At 37.7% G+C, this 17,188-nt stretch overlaps 1 long non-coding RNA gene across 3 annotated transcripts in view; it reads right to left on the bottom strand.

Moving 5' to 3' along the window:
• Positions 1 to 17,188, bottom strand: part of LOC113886252 — a 1,111,906-nt gene that overhangs the window by 90,237 nt on the left and 1,004,481 nt on the right. The gene's annotated exons all lie outside the window — the stretch shown is intronic.

The following is a 17,188-nucleotide window of genomic DNA, read 5'->3' on the forward strand; positions in this document are numbered from 1 at the left end:
CTGTCAATCATAATCTATCCCTCCCTCCCCCCACTTTCCCCCGGTTATCATAAATCTATTCTCTTAGTTTGTGAGTCTGTTTCTGTCTTATAAATAAGTTCTTTTGTATCATCTGTCAAAGATTCCACATATAAGCAATATGAAATTAAAAGATACTTGCTCCTTCTAAGAAAAGCTATGACAAACCTAGACAGCATATTAAAAAGCAGAGATGTCACTTTGGTGACAAAGGTCCATATAGTAAAGCTATGGTTTTTCCAGTAGTCATGTACGGATGTGAGAGTTGGACCATAAAGAAAGCTGAGAGCCGAAGAATTGATGCTTTTTAACTGTGGTGTTGGAGAAGCCTCTTGAAAGTAACTTGGACAGCAAGGAGGTCAAACCAGTCAATCCTAAAGGAAATCAACTCTGAATATTCATTGGAAGGACTGATGCTGAAGTTGAAGCTCAAATTCTTTGACCCCATGATGCAAAGGGCCAACTCATTGAATAAGACCCTGCTGCTGAGAAAGACTGAGGGCAGGAGGAGAAGGGGATGACAGAGAATGAGATGGTTGGATGGCATCACTGACTCAATGAACATGAGTTTGGGCAAGTTCAGGGAGATTGTGAAGGACGGGAAGCCTGGCATGCTGCCAGTCATGGGGTCACAAAGAGTAGGATATGACTTAGCGACTGAACAACAACAGTTAAGCGAAATCATATCTTATTTGTCTTTCTCTGTATGACTTACTTCACTTAGCACGATGATCTCCAGGTCTATCCATGTTGCTGCAAATTTGGCCTATTGTTTTTAGCAAACTAAGATAGCTTTGAATTATTGCTCGACCAATTACTAAGTGGCAACTGTGGGCAAATTACTCAGCTTATCTGACCCTTGTTTTTTGGTTTCAAGTTGTAATAATCGATGTCTACTTAATAGGATCAGTGTGAAAATTAAATCATATCATGTACATAAAGTGCTCTAGAATTAATTTTCCTTTCTTTCTTACCTTTTTCTACCTGGTTAACGACTGTATCATTTAAGAATCAGAACGGATCTGAAAACTTGGCATAATACCCTCCAAAACCCTCCCATATGCACCATATTACATAAATAGATGAAGTAAATTAGCCCTCACTTGACCTCTGTGTTTATGAAACAGCTAATGTGAATGATTTGAGTGCTGGTTATACTGTAATGAATTACTGTTTATGTATCTGTCATGTTCTGTGACAGTATTTGCTGCATCTTCAGCACAGAGGACAGTGCCTAAGTCGGAACAGCTGGCAGTAACTAAATGGTACAGGAAGAAGAAACACAAGCATTCATCCCAGTTATACCACCGTTTCCTTCTCTTGTACAGAGAAGATTCAAGACTGAACATCCAGCTGGGTCATGACCAATACAAATCTGACCAAATACAAACACATATAAAGACACCATTAAGCAATAATGTGGACTCTATGTGAAGGAAAGTAAGAGTCTTTCAAAGCCAGTGGCAGTAAAGTTGGAGGAAAAGGAATAAACTGAAGAAATACTAAGGATATAGAAGAAAAACAGTTCTTATTTAAACATCATCTTGCATACACATTAGAAGCAGCTGGGAATTCCTTAGTTTTAGGATTAAATTGTTTCTATTATTGCCTCTCAGTAATCGAGATTATTGTCAGTTTATTTCTCCTATTAGCATTTTAAAAGGTGACAACTGATTAAAGGGAAGATGAGTCACAAAAAATCTTGCTTTAGGTAAACAGAGAAAATTCAAGATAAATGACCATGATATTGCATTTACCAAGGCATTATAGGATAGCCACATAAGGAACAGTAATTAAAATCAATACATGGCTTTGAAAGAGGGTGAGGCAGATCTAAATAATTAGGACAATTAATGACATTGTTGAAAAAGAGCCCCCAAAGGTCAACTAATTAATTTATCTTAATGCACACAATAATGAATAAAGCTTCAGATTTCAGGCATATTGGATTAAAGGCAATCAGCAAAGAAGGTGCTATTCAGTGTGAAAGCCACCCTCACAACAGAAATTGACATTAGTTCATGCAGTTAATGAAACAAACAAAACAAACCCAAAGAATACGGTCAATAACATGAAAACAGAAACATCAGGTGGTTACTAAATAAAGGAAGTTTTACATCATCTCACAAAAGAGTCTGACTCAATTGTCACTAAATGTACATGTATTAATACCCCCAAAGTCTGTGGGAAGAACAAGAATAGGAGGTTTAGAACTCTCCACTATGAATTTGAATCCAGATTCTGACTCTTATCAGCTAATTTTCTTCAAACAAGTAGCTTAATTTATTTAAATATCCATTTTCTGAACTGTAAAATATAAAGGATAATGTATAATTTACACGTTTGCTTTGATAATATAAAGAGATATACATGAAAATATGTTTGTTTTTTGTATCTGTTAAGTCTTATTAAATATCTTCTTTCCTTTTGTCTATGAGGTTTCAGATGCAGTAGGAAAGCAGAATTTGCAACCAGAACATCCCATCATGCCATGTATAATAATTTTACTGCTCTTAACTTCAGTCCATTTATTAGTAAGACGTAAATAATATCAATCATACAGTGTTGTTATAAAGACAGAGTTCATAAGTGTTCAGCAAATATTATTATGCGTCATCTTGTTTGCTTTCTGTCTCTAAGGAAAGACTGAAGAATTTTCATTTGCAGCATCCTAAAGCCACAGTCAACTCACTTCTTATAATGCTATAAGAAAAGAATAGTTTCTTTATTCACAGCCTCAATCCTCCCCTGGATTTGTCAGCTTTACTCATCATTCTTTACTATGCCCAGAGAAGAATGTATTTCAAGCAATCTGCAGCTTAACTCATGTGAAAATAATAGAGTGCCAGCAGGATTGTTTTAATGCATTTGGTGTGGATAGACTTGGCCTATTCAATAAATCCAGCAAACTCACGGTATGTTTCACAGCCAAGAAGAATGCTGAGCTTGGCGTTTGCCCCCTCGTCCCCACCCCCATCTCATGTTCCATAATGTTCTCACATAAGGGTCATGAAGCAAAGCCAACATTTACATTATTTTCTTATGCACAAGCACCTAAATAATTATTAATACCATTATCACACACTGATTCATTTGAGGAAAAAGTACATTCTAAAAATTCAGTCTTTTAGATGGTAATAAGAACAATGCACGGATGACACTGAGAATGAAATGATGGCGGTAGTTGGGGTTGGCAGGAGGTGATCAATCATGGCAGGAATGACGGTGGTATTGATCACAGTAGTAACGGTGGTGGTTGTGGAGATTCTTGCTGTGCAAAAAGACAAATGCCACAGGGATAAATACCCCTACCACGGTCTATCTTGAGCTATCAATGTGTTATCAGTGAATGCAGAGTCCAGAAGACAGGATAACAGTCATATCTCATGAGCTGGTATGAGCCAGTCCCAACACACCACTAGAGATAATAGTGGTACTAAGGTTAGTGGTACCAGTATTCATGGCACCAGCAATTCTACTGGTAGTGGATGCAATAGTGAGAGCAGTGATGTGAGAGATGGTGGAGCTGGTGATTATCGTGGTAATAGTCACTGCGAAGATGATCATGATTATGGTGATGGTAGCGAGGATGGTGATGATGGTGAGGATGGTGATAAAACAGTTCCAGTGGGAGTGGTAGTGGCGGCAGGGATGGTGACATTGGTGGTGATCGTGAAGGTAATATCGGGCACTTTTGTATACAGTTTTATAATTTAGATTCTTTTTATCTGGATTACTTCAGGTAACATCGCAAGGAATATTTAGTTAACGATAATTTTATCTCTTTTTACAGACTAGCAAACTGAACCTTAAGGGGTGGTAAGGATTAGCTATAAAACAAGGCCTTGGAGTCAGGTAGCAATGCTTTAGTCTGCCCCCACCTGGCTGTGCCATCCTGTAGGCACCTGCTGTTTTGAGGCCAGTTCCCCTGATTTTGAAATAGTGAAACTAACAGATTTTACTCAAAACTATCAGGAGAATATTAAGATAATGCAATTATTTTTAAATCACCATGAATTTCTAAGCGATAATATAAGTAAAATAATATAATTCTTTTCTCATGAAAGAATAATTCTTGCTTTGTAGAGATCATGCTTTCTGATAAATAGATTTTTGTTTATCTATTCTTCTTGCTTTGTTTTGTATGGATTTTTTGATGAGTGTTTGACACTGAGGACTGAGGAGAGTTCCCCTGTTTTGTATAACAGAATTCAGCTTTCCTCAGATAGTTCTCAGAAGAGGTTGCGAAGCAGAGAGAAATGGAGGGAAGAGAGAGAAAGGCAGCCAGTCACCTAGAGATGGGCCGGAATGAATGAAAACAGTACAGCAGCTTGAAAAATGGCCACTCAAAGACATCTGGCCCAAATCCCTGGAACCTGTAGATACTTTTATAAGACAAAAGTTCTTGGCACACACATGTGATTAAGTTAAGGCTTTTAGCATTTGGTGATTGTCCTGGACTATATGAATGGGTCCTAAAATTATCACAAGTGTCCTTATTTGAGAGAGGCGATTGGAAGATTAGACTGACACTGATGGGAAGGTGATGTGAAGATGGAATCAGGGATTGGGATAATGTGACCATAATCAAAGGAATGTCAGCAGTCCCCAGAAGACGGAACAAACAAGGAATGGATTCCCCTTGAAACTTACTAAGGAAACGCGAACCTGACTTTAGCCTAGTGATACTGATTTAGAATTTGTTGTTAAGACAACAAAAGCCACTAAGTTTGTGGCATTTTGTCACCATGGCCACAGAAAACTAACATAAACAGTGAAACCACTCAGTCTTTCATAAAAATACTTTAGAAATAAGAGGTTTAATATGAATTCTAACATTGTTTACATTGCTTTACCATTGATGCCATTTTAGCATTCCTATCCCTCAAAAAGAAAAAAAAAATCTGCAAAGTCAGTTATGCCTACAAATATTTTATTCAAGTGGATATGCTAAGTTGCATCTCCAGAACAAGGAATAGCATCACAGAGATGGTATGTAGATATAGGAGGCAGAAAGGTCATGAGGATAAATGATCATAGAATTTGGGAAAAAAAAAACTTGGGATAGAATACTTAATTTTCCATAGTCTATGAAATGTAGAGGTTCAAATCAATAGTAACTTGGGCGGTGGAGTCACAGAGAAAAAGTCTCCCAAATGGTGTATGTTATTCTTGTGAATTTGCTATTATTGTTTGTCTTAGCTTGGACTGCTATCACACAGTACCATTGACTGGGTGACTTAAACCACATACATTTATTTCTCACAGTTCTGGAGGCTGGGAAGTCTTGGTGAGGACTCAAGGTGTCAACAGATTCAGTGCTTGGTGATGGCTCTCTTCTCGACTTTCAGATGTCTGCCTTCCTACCATGTCCACGTGTGGCAGAGAGGAAGCTCTGATGTCTTTCTTTTTTCATAAGGGAGCTAGTCTCATCATCAGAACTCTAACTTCATGACCTCAACTAAAACTAATTAGTTCCTTAAGTCTCCATCTCCTAATATCATCACACTGGGATGGTTCCAGTCCTCTTACATGCTCAGAACACCCTAGAAAGAAGCATAAATAACCTGGGTAGTTCACTAGCTCCCCCGATGGGAGTGATTAAACACAGAAGAAATGAAGCATGGATTCCTGTTGACTAAGTGAAGGCCCAGGAACATGCGCTGGTAATCAGAAGAGCATGGGCCTCAGACATGAATAATTATGAATTCCAGTCAGTTTTCAAAATTTGAATGAGCTGACTTCCTGATGACTCTCACAGAAGGCAGCCATCACATTAAGGGGAATCTTGAACTGCAATCCCTCATTTTCTTTTCATTTCCATGAAAAAAGTCAGCATAATGGGAACTGATAAGAGAGCCAAATCACTGAAATATGAAAATCACAGAATTAGCATTTATCCAAATTCCTTAGCTGAGCCTATCATGGGAAGAGCTGTTTTAATCACATCAAGTTGCTGCTTCATGACTGTGGAGTTTCTTATGAGCTAAAAAACCCTTATTCTTACAGGCAAAATTAATGGCTCACCCAAAAAATTAGATTAATGAAGCAAAGAGCCTTTGACGATCTCCAAGAAAGACATCCTCAACATTTTTGAGTCATCACCCCATGAAACAGAAGCTTCAAGTTTAGATCCTTTGGAATTAATTAATCTAATGATCACCTCCATGTTTTCAGTTCTCAGCCTCAACATTTTGCTCTGTTCAAAAATTAGCTTGTTTAAGGGTTGGGGCAGTTTCAATAGCCACTGCTCTCTCTTCCAAATAACATGATAGATACAATTAAGCCCAATGGCTTTGTAAGATAAGTCAAGTGAATTATATCCATGGTCCTTCAAAGGGTGTTGTCACTGTGGGTTTGGCTCTGTCATAGAGGAGTCCAGATGTTATGTGTCAGAAGCTAGTCTGTTCTCTTTAAAGGCTGTTTCCTATTTATCCTCAACTGTGTGTGTGTGAAGATATAACATCGCTTATGGACACAGGTGGGTTGGTAGGGGGAGAAGGGCAGGGTAGGAGGTATGGCGAGAGTAGCATGGAAACATACATTACCATATGTAAAATAGATAGCCAATGGCAACTTGCTGTATGACTCAGGGAATTCAAACCAGGGCTTGATAACAGCCTAGAAGGGTGGGATATGGAGGGATGCTCAAGTGGTAGGGGACATGGGTAAACCTATGGCTGATTCATGTTGATGTTTGGTAGAAACCAATACAATACTGTAAAGCAATTATTCATCAATTAAAGATAAATAAATCAAAAAAGAAAAAAATATATCTCCATGAAAAAAAAGAATCCTTACTGCACTAACTGCTTAATTCTCTACTGTTTGCTCACCGCTAAGCAATTTTTGAATTATCGCGTAAATTCTCTTGGTCCCATTGAAAATTACTTGTTCTCTCCTTGAAATAAAAGCTTGGATAGTCAAGTTGGTGAATAGTCTTTAGGAAATATTCATTTGGTGGAACTGAAGGAGCAATTTCAGTGTGCAAGCCACAGGCATAAACAGTAATATTGATACGTGCCAGGGCAGGTCAGGACATAGCCACATAGCAGAGTTCTGTGATCTCTGCCATCATACCATGCTCCAGACATCCCAACTCCTTCCTCATCAACAGAGCCGGGGCACCACTTAAAAATTCTGAATGTGCTTTATCTCAACGTACTGTTTTCCCCTCTGTGCTCAATTTTGAAAAAAAAACAAAAACAAAAAACCACAAGTGTCTACTGTCCTTCTGCCATGCACTTTCCCCTACTTTGCCCCCTAAACTCAATAATTCACTATTATTTATAATTATTCTCAAGGTTAATTTTTAAGTTCTAATTGTATTCTATATATAAATGTATGAACAACCAATCTTCATTATTCAAGGATTCTATACCTGCAATTTGCCTGCTTACTAAAATATTTTTGCAGCCCCCAAATCAATGCTTTTGGGTTATTATGTACATGTGCAGAATGGTCAAACATTTGAATTGCAGACACACAACTTCCCAGCTAAGGTCAAACATGGTGGTCCTCTGTCATTTCAGTTCTCCCACTGTACGCAAGTATCCTTTCCCCGGTACATTTAGTGCTACATTTTTGGTAGTTGTGTGCTTTTTTGTAGGTGATTTCATTGTCTAAGTTGGCCCCCAAGGGCAGTGCTGAAGTGCTGTCTAGTGTCCTAAGGGCTGTGATGTGCCTTGTGGAGGAAATACACGAAGTAGAGAAACTTTATTCAGGCATGCATTTTAGTGCTATTGACCCCTCAGTTCAGTTCAGTTCAGTCACTCAGTTGTGTCCGACTCTGCTACCCCATCGGCTGCAGCACACCAGGCTTCCATCAGCAATCCCAGAGTTTACTCAACTCATGTCCATTGAGTCGGTGATACCATCCAACCATCTCATCCTCTGTCATCCCCTTCTCCACCTGCCTTCAATCCTTCCCAGCATCAGGGTCTTTTCTAATGAGTCAGTTCTTTGCATCAAGTGGCCAAAGTATTGGAGTTTCAGCTTCAGCATCAGTCCTTCCCGTAAATATTCAGGCCTGATTTCCTTTAGGATGGACTGGTTTGATCTCCTTGCAGTCCAAGGGATTCTTAAGAGTCTTCCCCAACTCCACAGTTCAAAAGCATCAACTCTTCAGAACTCAATTTCTTTTATGGTCCAACTCTCACATCCATACATGGCTGCTGAAAAAATCATAGCTTTGACTAGACAAACCTTTGTCAGCAAAGTAATGTCTCTGCTTTTTAATAATGGTGTCTAGGTTGGTCATAGCTTTACTTCCAAGGAGCAAGCGTCTTTCATGGCTGCAGTCACTGTCTACAGTGATTTCAGAGCCCAAGAAAATAAAGTCTGTCACTGTTTCCCAATCTATTTGCCATGAAGTGATGGGACCAGATATCATGATCTTCATTTTTTGAATATTGAACTTTAAGCCAACATCTTCACTCTTCTTTTTCACCTTCATCAAGAGAGTCTTTAGTTCCTGTTTGCTTTCTGCAGTAAGGGTGGCTATCAGCCATTAGGTAAATGTTAATCAACAAAGTCGGAGAAGGCAATGGCACCCCACTCCAGTACTCTTGCATGGAAAATCCCATGGATGGAGGAGACTGGTAGGCTGCAGTCTATGGGGTCTCTAGGATTCGGACAAGACTCAGCGACTTCACTTTCACTTTTCACTTTTGTGCACTGGAGAAGGAAATGGCAACCCACTCCAGTGTTCTTGCCTGGAGAATCCCAGGGACGGGGGAGCCTGGTGGGCTGCTGTCTATAGGGTCGCACAGAGTCGGACACGACTGAAGCGACTTAGCAGTAGCAGTAATCAACAAAGTATATTAGATAAGATGTTTTTAAGCAGAAACATACATAAAACAAGGTTAAGTATTGATCAGTTAGCAAGGTATGCTGTGACTTGAGGCTTACAGGAAACTAATCCCTGATTTCCTTTAGGAACAATGGTTCAGGATTCACAAATTCAGTGTTTATGGCTACTTTACAAAATGAAACTACCACAAATACTGTGAATCCACTGCATTTACTTACAGTGGGAAATTGATCATTTCCTAAAATGTAGATGTTAGAACAAAAGAGGGAAGGGAATGACCCGAGTGTTACAAAGTGACTGATTTTGCTCTAGGCTCATAATTGACCTAATCCCTTGACTGCTCTGGGATTCAGGCACCACATCCCATTAAAAAAATAAAATAAAACAGAGAATATATACACATAATATGAAAATATAATTTATTTTGTATCATCACCTTCTGCCCTTACTTTCTCCTGTGAGGTGTAGAACTGGGTTTGCATCTGACTGGATTAATTGCTAATAAATTGCTACTAACTGGGTATGATGATATTATTCGGGTTTTCGGGTTTTCATATAAAGAACACTTATTGTTCAGAGATATTTTAAAGATTTACAGATAAATTGCTATGACTTTTGGGATTTGTTTCAAAATAATGCTAAATGAATAGGGGACAAAATGATTTGATACTTGTTGAGTGTCACATGGGGGTCATTATCCTCTTAGGTCTCTTTTACATACCTTTGAAATGTTCTGTAAAAAAAAGTTGCAAGAATAAAGTAAGGAACACCATTCTTCTGTGCCAAAACCCATGGTTGAAGTTTTATATATGTTGTTTCATTCAACTCCTACATCATTTTATGTAGAAGGTATTTTCGTTCTTAATTTACAGCAGAACAAATGAGACAAAAATAATATCCTCAGTTAATCAGTGATGGTAATTATATTTTAAAATTTTAGTTTTGATTTAATTTTTAATAATTTATATGTATATATATATATAACTTGTAACAATAATAAATGCATTTTCCTGTTTCAATTTTGAAAACATTCCTTTTCATCTTATAATGTGTTGCATATGCATTCTGTGTATATATGTGTGTTTTATATATATATATATATATATAAATTTTATCAGTAGCACAACTTTAAAACCTTGCACTATTCTGATCCTGTGAAATGACTGATTCATTACATCAAGTTCTTTTGACTTCAAGAGTACTTCTGTGCCATCAGTAATCATTCAGATGAAAACTGAATCAGTTCCAGAATGAAATTCTGCTCCAGATGTGGCACCTCATCAGATTTCCCATCTTAGTGTGAGGTGGAGTTTAGCTGAGTAAAAAATCAGGGCAGATAAGTTAAAATGGTTTCCTCCATTCCCTCCTCAACTTATTTACATGTGTGAGTGGTAATGGAGGGTAGTATAATCAAACTTTATTTAGTGATTTTAGAGTTTCTAGAGTTTATATATATATATAACCCTATAAGAAAGACTAGGGAATTTTAATACTATATATATATATAAATACATGTATATTCTAGGTTCTTTAATCTTTTGTTCCTTCCTGTTGTCATTTAGTCACTAAGTTGTATCTAACTCTTTTGTGACCCCATGGACTGTAGCCTGCCAGGACCCTCTGTCCATGGGATTTCCTAGGCAAGAAAACTGGAGTGGGTTGCCATTTCCTTCTTCAGGGTTTCTTCCCAACCCAGAGGTGGAACCCACATCTCCTGCATTGGCAGGTAGATTCCTTACCACTGTGACTACTTATCCAAAGTCCCAATTCACATTTCTAGAGTTAATAGTACCTGGAAAGGCAAACGACCAAGATAAAGTTTGTTCAAAAGTTCTAGAACTCAGATCTAGATATGAAAGACATAAATAGTCAAGAATATAACAATGATTTCCTTCTGAAATAAATTTCACCATTATTAAATTTAGAATCATAGTATTTTAGAATTTGAAGTGGTCCTAGATATCCAATATTTCTACACTTCAATAATATGAATCCTAGAAATAGAGAATAGGTAAAGTGGAGAACAGGTATCTGAATTTCCAGACCTGATCTCTTTCTGTTACCTCACATAGATTTATTTACCCCATATTGGAAAATATCTCAGGAGTTCTAGGTAACTTGAAAGAAAGAATAAATAAGTGTTCAAAAACACACATGATCACAGACACACTACACACACAAATGCAGATTAAAATGATATTTAAATTAACTGAAATACTTAAATTAACTAAATTGTTCCTTACCATAAACTAATAGGCATAAGTCACCCGGAGATGATTTATTTAACTGTTTGCAAATCCAAAATTAAATCCCTGCCCATGGAAGCTACACAAAATTTCATCCTGTGGTACTACACTTGGTTAAGGATTAATTAGATTTAAAAGCTTCTCAGACTAATTCACAGAAATAAGAAATGATAAGTTGTGAAAAGTGAAAGTGAAGTAGCTCAGTTGTGTCTGACTCTTTGTGACCCCATGGACAGAATAGCCTACCAGGCTCCTCCATCCACATAGTTTTCCAGGCAAGAGTACTGGAGTGGATTGTCATTTCCTTCTCCAAGGGATCTTCTGGACCCAGGGATCGAACCTGTATCCCGACACTACTGTCTGAGCCACCAGGAAAGCCCTAGAGAGTTGTGAGTCTATAAAATAAGAATTTGTTTTACATGTTGCTTTTCTAAAGAAAGTCTTAATTATCTGTCTTTAGGAGAAGGCGATGGCCCCCACTCCAGTACTGTTGCCTGGAAAATCCCATGGACGGAGGAGCCTGCTGGGCTGCTGTCCATGTGGTCGCGAAGAGTCGGACACAACTGAGCGACTTCACTCTGACTTTTCACTTTCATGCACTGGAGAAGGAAATGGCAACCCACTCCAGTGTTCTTGCCTGGAGAATCCCAGGGATGGGGGAGCCTGGTGGGCTGCCGTCTATGGGGTCGCACAGAGTCGGACACGACTGAAGCAACTTAGCAGCAGCAGCCGCTGCCAAATGTAAAAGCATCTTTTCAGCTTAAAATATCTATTGAGGAAAGAAAAAAAACAAAAACAAAACTCTATAATTGAGAAGAAATATCTGCTTTACATGGAAAATAGTTTATCAAGCAATTAAAACATTAAATATATGAATAACCTAAGTTGAGAGGCATATCATCACAGATGTTGTGAATCAATGTCCCATCTATTTTCCAAAACTTAATTATTATTTGCTAACTTAGACGGATGTTTATTTTCAGAGGGAAAAAATCGAAATCCAAGTGATGGCAAAAACAAATCCGAAAATACCTCACAAACCATGCCTCCTCGCAACTAAGTGCTTTTAAAAGTTATAGTGAAAAAAAAAGAAAAGGCACAAAAAAGTTATAGTGCCCATGTTAGTCAGTCATAAACTCTATTGCACTTTAACCTTTGCTGCTGCTGCTGAGTCACTTCAGTCGTGTCCGACTCTGTGCGACCCCATAGACGGAAGCCCACCAGGCCCCCCGTCCCTGGGATTCTCCAGGCAAGAACACTGGAGTGGGTTGCCATTTCCTCCTCCGATGCATGAAAGTGAAAAGTGAAAGTGAAGTCGTTCAGTCATGTCCGACTCTTCGAGACCCCATGGACTGCAGCCTACCAGGCTCCAGGCAAGAGTACTGGAGTGGGGTGCCATTGCCTTCTCTGACTTTAACCTTTAGAGGTTGCATTTACTGCTCTGTGCTTAAGATACAAGAGCTTCAAAAACAGAGCAAAGATTAGGAGAACAAGGATGGTGCTGGCAAAATAATAAACTCACAGAAAATTAAAAAGAAAATTGTATTTAGAGGTCCAAAGTGTGGTAAGCAACATTTTAAATCAATGAGGAAAGAATAGAATTGTCAGTGTATAGACTTATAAAAATTAAAAAAAATTGAAAGTTGAATTTTATATAACTTAAAAATTTTGGATAAAATCATGTGAAAAAATAAAATCCTCAAAGAGTTTAGAATATAAAGAAGTTATATTTCTAGCATATCTAAAGGAAGAAATTAATAAAGGAAATACTGGTTGATCTATTTAATGTGTATACTTTTCTCACATTCACAATTTTTATGAATCAAACTGAAAATCAAAAATGGAAACATCTCATCATGCATATTAATTAAACTTTTGATGTGATTGATAAATAATAAAAAATTATAGTTTAAAGCAATTAAATATGATTTTCATTTGTAAAATTGAGCTTAAAAGATAATATAGACTATTACAGGGAGTGTCACCTATTAAACAGTCTCAAACACAGCTCAATAGCAGTTCAAATTGAAACAAGCATTCTGGAGAAAATGTTGTGAAAATATATGAAAAATACAACATAGAGCAATTTCATTCTGTGATTTTTTTTTCTAATAATCAAAATGATAATAATCACAGCAAATACTAACTTCTGCCTAATATTTTTAAGTTGCATAATATACCATTCTTAGTACTTTACCCATATAGACTCATTCATTCATTTCCACCAGCCTGTGAAGTAAGTCCTATTATTGTCAGCCCATTTTACAGATAAGGAAATGGAGACACTGAGAAAATATTAAATAAAAAATATATATCCTCTTCTGTTTTTCCTTTTACTTTTTATCCCTACCCTCAATTTCCATATTGCTCTAAAATTATCCACAATGGAGGATATTCAATTAAATTCATAAACAACTTTGTAAAAAAATATAACATATATGCCCATATGTGGGCATATGTGGGGGGAAGCCTGTGTGGGGCTTCCCTGGTGGCTCAGTGGTAAAGAATTCACCTGCCAATGCAGGAAACCAGTGGGCTTGATCCCTGGGTTCAGAAGATCCCCTGGAGAAGGAAATGGCAACCCATTCCAGTATCCTTGCCTGGGAAATCCCATGGACAGGCTACAGTCGATGGGTCACAAAAGAGTTGGACATGGCTTAGTGACTAAACAACAACCTATATATGTATAAAAATCTGTATGTACACATATATACTTACAAATGCATGTTATTTTAGATGTATGTGTATATATATATGTGTTTGAATTTTATATGACCAGAGTTTAAAGTTGGGATAGATTAACATATATATATAATATACATATATTATATAAACTTTATTTATATAGCATCATATATAATATCTCATATTATATAGCATTACATATTATATATTATAAATATGTATTATTAATATATAAATGTAAACATAAATATATATTTTATATATTATATGTTATAAATATACAATTATTTATATAAGTATATATGTTTATATATCATATATTACATTATATATAATAAATATATATATTAATTCTGTCTCTTACACACACATACATGAGCACATATATTTATATATATATATATACATATATATATATATATGTTTTTTTTTTTTTCACTTGGATAACAGTGTGCTGGATCCAGCTAGTATCAACTTGTGAGAGTTTTTTTAATGATGAGCTATTTTTAACATTAGTTATATACACTTAATTAAATATGATGGTAAGTACTCCTAACTCATCATTTTATAAAGAATTTGACTGCAATTCACTATTTTCTGTATCCTGGAGTTTATTTATATCTATTGTGTCAGTACATGTGCATCTTTTCCCAATTACAAGTTTGGTACTGTTGTGGTAACAGCTTAAAAACCAATGGGGATATTTTCACCGAAGTGAAAGTGAAAGTGTTAGTCGCTCAAGTCCTGTCTGACTCTTTGCAATTTCAGGGACTGTAGCCTCTGTTAATGCAATTCTCCAGACAAGAATACTGGACAAGGCCATTCCCTTCTCCAGGAGATCTTCCTGACCTAGGGATCAAACCCAGGTCTCCTGTATTACAGGCAGATTATTTACCATCTAAACCATCAAAGAAACCTACAACTTGGGGTGTGGCCTATTATTTTGCTAATTGTGTAGATTTAAGAAAATGCTAATGAAGAAAATATTAATGAAGCAGATTAAATTTAAAACTGTGTCATGTCTGTAGACTTTACATCATGGATAACACTAGTAAATGGAGGAAATATTCTTCTATTATTGGAAGTTATTATTAAATTAGCAGAGAAATTCCTCACTGTTATTAATAAATGAGTGAGGTTCCCACATAGCTGTTCATTGTTTCACTTAGTGAAACTCATTCTCGCAGTGAATTTGAAAACTATGAAACAGGGCATATACAATAAAAATTATTTGTAAGAGCTCATTATTTGGGGTTTTTCCTTTTACATACAAATTACTTTAAAATTAAAATGAACTGTGAATAGGATTTTGAATTTCAATAATGTATCACGGGAGGTTCCCTGTGTTATAAAATGTACCTTTAAAACAGGCTTTCAGATCAGATCAGATCAGTCGCTCAGTCATGTCGGACTCTTTGCGACCCCATGAATCGCAGCACGCCAGGCCTCCCTGTCCATCACCAACTCCCAGAGTTCACTCAGACTCACATCCATCGAGTCAGTGATGCCATCCAGCCATCTCAACCTCTGTCGTCCCCTTCTCCTCCTGCCCCCAATCCCTCCCAGCATCAGAGTCTTTTCCAATGAGTCAACTCTTCACATGAGGTGGCCAAAGTACTGGAGTTTCAGCTCTAGCATCATTCCTTCCAAAGAAATCCCAGGGCTGATCTCCTTCAGAATGGACTGGTTGGATCTCCTTGCAGTCCAAGGGACTCTCAACAGTCTTCTCCAACACCACAGTTCAAAAGCATCAATTCTTCGGTGCTCAGCCTTCTTCACAGTCCAACTCTCACATCCATACATGACCACAGGAAAAACCATAGCCTTGACTAGATGAATCTTTGTTGGCAAAATAATGTCTCTGCTTTTGAATATGCTATCTAGGTTGGTCATAACTTTCCTTCCAAGGAGGAAGTGTCTTTTAATTTCATGGCTGAAGTCACTATCTGCAGTGATTTTGGAGCCCCAAAAAATAAAGTCTGACACTGTTTCCACTGTTTCCTCATTTATTTCCCATGAAGTGGTGGGACCGGATGCCATGATCTTCGTTTTCTGAATGTTGAACTTTAAGCCAACTTTTTCACTCTCCACTTTCACTTTCATCAAGAGGCTTTTTAGTTCCTCTTCACTTTCTGCCATAAGGGTGGTGTCATCTGCATACCTGAGGTTATTGATATTTCTCCCGGCAATCTTGATTCCAGCTTATGTTTCTTCTAGTCCAGAGTTTCTCATGATGTACTCTGCATAGAAGTTAAATAAGCAGGGTGACAATATACAGCCTTGACGAACTCCTTTTCCTATTTGGAACCAGTCTGTTGCTCCATGTCCAGTTCGAACTGTTGCTTCCTGACCTGCATACAAATTTCTCAAGAGGCAGATCAGGTGGTCTGGTATTCCCATCTCTTGAAGAATTTTCTACAGTTGATTGTGATCCACACAGTCAAAGGCTTTGTCATAGTCAATAAAGCAGAAATAGATGTTTTTGTGGAACTCTCTTGCTTTTTCCATGATCCAGCGGATGTCGGCAATTTGATCTCTGGTTCCTCTGCCTTTTCTAAAAGCAGCTTGAACATCAGGAAGTTCACGGTTCACATGTTGCTGAGGCCTGGCTTGGAGAATTTTGAGCATTATTTTACTAGCGTGTGAGATGAGTGCAATTTTGTGGTAGTTTGAGCATTCTTTGGCATTGCCTTTCTTTGGGATTGGAATGAAAACGGACCTTTTCCAGTCCTGTGGCCACTGCTGAGTTTTCCAAATTTGCTAGCATATTGAGTGCAGCACTTTTGCAGCATCATCTTTCAGGATTTGGAATAGCTCAACTGGAATTCCATCACCTCCCCTAGCTTTGTTCGTAGTGATGCTTTCTAAGGCCCACTTGACTTCACATTCCAGGATGTCTGGCTCTAGGCCATTGATCACACCATTGTGATTATCTGGGTTGTGAAGCTCTTTTTTGTACAGTTCTTCTGTGTATCCTTGTCATCTCTTCTTAATATCTTCTGCTTCTGTTAGGTCCATATCATTTCTGTCCTTTATCGAGCTAATCTTTGCATGAAATATTCCTTTGGTATCTCTGATTTTCTTGAAGAGATCCCTAGTCTTTCCCATTCTGTTGTTTTCTTCTATTTCTTTGCATTGATCTCTGAAGAAGGCTTTCTTATCTCTTCCTGCTATGCTTTGGAAGTCTGCATTCAGATGTTTATATCTTTCCTTTTCTCCTTTGCTTTTTGCTTCTCTTCTTTTCACAGCTATTTGTAAGGCCTCCCCAGTCAGCCATTTTGCTTTTTTTGCATTTTAGAGGACAACGCTGCTGCTGCTGCTAAGTTGCTTCAGTCGTGTCCGACTCTGTGCGACCCCACAGATGGCAGCCCACCAGGCTCCCCCGTCCCTGGGATTCTCCAGGCAAGAACACTGGAGTGGGTTGCCA

This window comes from Bos indicus x Bos taurus, chromosome 29 (genome assembly GCF_003369695.1).
Source record: "Bos indicus x Bos taurus breed Angus x Brahman F1 hybrid chromosome 29, Bos_hybrid_MaternalHap_v2.0, whole genome shotgun sequence".
In the NCBI taxonomy this organism is placed as follows: Eukaryota; Metazoa; Chordata; class Mammalia; order Artiodactyla; family Bovidae; genus Bos; species Bos indicus x Bos taurus.